At 43.9% G+C, this 4,001-nt stretch overlaps 1 protein-coding gene across 1 annotated transcript in view; it reads right to left on the reverse strand.

Moving 5' to 3' along the window:
- PPP1R42 (protein phosphatase 1, regulatory subunit 42) overlaps positions 1-4,001 on the reverse strand; it is a 73,736-nt gene extending 69,735 nt beyond the window's left edge. Inside the window, exon 1 of the mRNA XM_011940910.1 lies at positions 3,931-4,001. The gene's annotated coding sequence lies outside the window, so the exon portion shown is untranslated. The remainder of the gene's footprint in view (positions 1-3,930) is intronic.

Below are 4,001 nucleotides of genomic sequence, written 5' to 3' on the forward strand. Positions count from 1 at the left end.
CCGCCTCACGGGTTCATGCCATTCTCCTGCCTCAGCCTCCTGAGTAGCTGGGACTACAGGCGCCCGCCACCATGCCCAGCTAATTTTTTGGTATTTTTTTAGTAGAGATGGGGTTTCACCGTGTTAGCCAGGATGGTCTCAATCTCCTGACCTTGTGATCTGCCCACCTCAGTCTCCCAAAGTGCTGGGATTACAGGCGTGAGCCACACCCGGCCTAATTTTTGTATTTTTTGTAGAGACAGGGTTGTACCATGTTACCCAGGCTGGTAGACTTCTAATGTTAAATTTTTTTGCATTCCAGGGATAAACCAAACTTAGTCAGAATAACATATATACGCAAATTAAGTTTGCTAATGTTTTATTTAGGATTTTAATTTTTTTTTTTTTTTGTACAGATAGGAGTTCATTCTTGCCAAGGTTTGAGTGCAGTGGTGTGATTATAGCCCACTGCAATGTCAAACTCCTGGGCTCACGTGTTTCTCCCACCTCAGCCTCCTGAGCAGCTGGGACTACAGGTGTATACCACCATGCTCAGCTAATTTTTTATTTTTTATTTTTTTATTTTTGTAGAGACAGGGTCTTACTATGTTGCCCAGGCTGGTCTCAAACTCATGGCCTCAAGCAATCCTCCCACCTCAGCCTCCCAAAGTGCCAAATTATAGGCATGAGCCACCATGCCTTGCCAGGAATTTTTTCATCTAAGCTTAATAAGAAGATATTTCTTTTCTTTTTTTACAGACAGGGTCTCATTATGTTGCCCAGGCTGGTCTCAAACTCCTGGGTTCAAGTGATCCTCCTGCTTTGGCTTTTCAAAGTGCTAGGATTATAAGTGTAAGCCATCATGCCCAGCCTATCACATGAGTTTTTACTTCAGGCTCTGTTTTCTAACTTTGGCTAAAACAGAGAAAATTTGGATCACCTGAAACCTCATAAATGGCTATGCTATTGTAAAGAAGGCAAAATTTTACCTCTTCCATTTTAGGGTTTTGTTTTGTTTTGTTTTGTGGCTGAGCCTAGTAATTAAATTGACATACAGCAGATCAAGAGGAGAAAAGCAAGCAAATTTAGTTAATACAAGTTTAATGTGGCATAGGAACCTTCATAAGAAATGAAGACTCAAATACGCAGAGTTGTATACTTGCATACTAAGTTAGAAAAAGGATAGTAGGCCAGGTGCAGTGGCTCATGCCTGTAATCCCAGCACTTTGGGAGGCCGAGGTGGGCAGATCACTTGAGGTCAGGAGTTCGAGACCAACCTGGACAACATGGTGACACTCCATCTCTACTAAAAATACAAAAATTAGCTGGTTGTGGTGGCACATGCCTATAATCCCAGCTACTCAGGAGGCTGAGGCAGGAGAATCGCTTGAACCTGGGAGGCAGAGGTGGCAGTGAGCCCAGATCGCACCACTACACTCCAGCCTGGGCAACAGAGTGAGACTCCGTCTCAAAAAGAAAAGAAAAGAAAAGAAAAAATTAAGAGCATAGTAAATTATGAAAATGTGGCCGGGCACGGTGGCTCATGATTGTAATCCCAGCACTTTGGGAGGCCGAGGTGGGTGGATCACCTGAGGTCAGGAATTTGAGACCAGCCTGACCAATATGATGAAACCTCGTCTCTACTAAAAATACAAAAAACTTAGCCGGGCATGGTGGCATATGCCTGTAATCCCAGCTACACGGGAGGCTGAGGCAGAAGAATCGCTTGTACCCGGGAGGCAGAGGTTGTGGTGAGCCAAGATTGTGCCATTGCACTCCAGCCTGGGCAACAAGAGAGAAACTCCATCTCAAAAAAAATAAAAAAGAAAATGTGACAAGGTAAAGGAGCTTGGGTTAGGGCTAGGGTAGTTGATTGGTGAAGGGTTCTTGTAAAAACGTTTGTTACAGCTTTTCCTTGGCTTCAGCTTCCAGTCCTTGATAGTAAGAATGATACTTTCTAGTATAGGGAGGAAATTGTTCATATAAAAATTTCTCCTCCTCCTTTTAAGAAACAGAACAGGCAGGGTGTGGTGGCTTACACCTGTAGTCCCAGCACTTTGGGAGGCTGAGGCAGGAGGACTGCTTGAGCCCAGGAGTTTGAGACTAGCCTGAGCAACATGGCGAGACCCCCGTCTCTACAAAAAATAAATGAGCCAGGCATGGTGGTACATGCCTGTGGTCCCAGCTGTTTGGGAGGTTGAGGGAGGAGGATTGCTTGAGCCTGGGAAGTCAAGGCTGTGGTGCGCTGTGATTGCGCCACTGCACTTCAGCCTGTGAAACAGAGCATGACCCTGTCTCAAAACAAAAAAGCAAAAACACAGAATAAAAGTCAGAGCAATCATCTTCTACCTGTCATTTTTCAAGTGCTTTTCTTTATTTTTTCCTGAGGTGGAGTCTTGGTCTGTTGCTCAGGCTGGAGTGCAGTGGTGCGATTTTGGCACACTGCAACCTCTGCCTCCTGGGTTCAAGCAATTCTCCTGCCTCTGTCTCTCAAGCAGCTGGGATTACAGGCATGCACCACCACGCGTGGCTAATTTTTGTATTTTTAGTAGAGACGGGGTTTCGCCATGTTGGCCAGGCTGGTCTGGAACTCCTGATCTCAAGTGATCCACTCGCCTCAGTCTCCCAAAGTGCTACGATTACAGGTGTGAGCCACCATGCCCAGTCATTTTTCAAGTGCTTGTAACTAAATATAGTCAATATGCCAGAGCAGCATATTTTGAAATGACATATTCTTAATACTTTCACTTTAGAAATGGATTCTGTCTGTATATTTCAGTGTATAAATTGGTGTTCACATAGATAAAAATTAATGACCTTAGATAATTTTGGAAAAGGACAGAGGCAAACTTTGTATGTAAGTGAAGTATTTATTAAACCAAGGGAAGGTCAATGGACCTCATCAGCAAGCTATAGGAAAATGTTCTAGCTTGAATATGGAAAAGGAGAGAACTGAATCAACCCACAACACAAAATAATAGACTGTTAACTCAAAAGAATTTGCACTGTAGCAGTCCATAAGAGAGAATTTAGTTTCATTAAAACACCACCATTCATCTTGTTAAAAACAGTATTAATTTAAACTGTACTGGTAGTTTTATTGTTTTAGAAAATTAAAAGCTTCGGGAGTTTAAACTGAACCTAGAATGGATTTGGATACATTTTAGAACATAATAAAAATAATGTCAGCACTTGTGAAATGTCTTTGGTTTTCTTTTAAAAGAGATTGTGTTCTAAAGTTTGAGAAACTGCTTTTGCCTATTTTCCACCCTCTAGATATCTCTTGCTACTTTGGGACTCCTCTGGCTAGATCTCTCTCTCCCAGGCCACCGGTGGGAACAGCTTAGAGCTTCTTTACAGGCTCTAGGAATCCATTTTATTGTTAGCTTTTTGTTATTGTTGTTGTTGTTTGTTTTTTTGTTTGTTCCTTTTGTTATTGTTGTTTTCCACCTTTTCGGTTCGGGGGGTACATGTGCAGGTTTCTTACATGGGTGGGATCCATTTTAACGGACCCCTTGTCTTTCATCTGCTGGAATTCCCACAGGCTAGAGGCAGTGGACAACGTTTTCTGAATTCTGTTAGTATCTATACTTCCACTTAGGCCACAGGTTCAGTGGCTTCCAGATGCTCTAAATCACTGGCTCCAGCCCTTAGGCTTTTCAAAACCCCTTCAAACTCAGCTCCACGCCCACCGGGCTGCTTCCTCAGCCCCGCGACCACCCCTCCACCTGTGACTCCCTCCTCTAGAGCTGTTTCCAATCTTGCCAGCTAACCATTTGTTAAAAACAGACTTCCAGACTATTTTTTCTGGAAATTCTATATGTCTAAAGATAGGGCCCAAGGATCTGCATTTTAACAAATGTCCCAGAAAGTCTTACTGGCAGGCAAGTTTGAGAAACACGGTTCTAGGATTTCCTCGGTCCCCACGCTTATTCCCCGCGGGCAGCTCACCGCTCGCGGGACAGTCGGGTCGGTAACTCCGGTTTGGTCGGTTTCGCCAGCGCCGGGTCTCTACGCAGACC

The sequence above is a fragment of the Colobus angolensis genome, unplaced genomic scaffold, assembly GCF_000951035.1.
Source record: "Colobus angolensis palliatus isolate OR3802 unplaced genomic scaffold, Cang.pa_1.0 Scaffold194, whole genome shotgun sequence".
Classification (NCBI taxonomy): Eukaryota; Metazoa; Chordata; class Mammalia; order Primates; family Cercopithecidae; genus Colobus; species Colobus angolensis.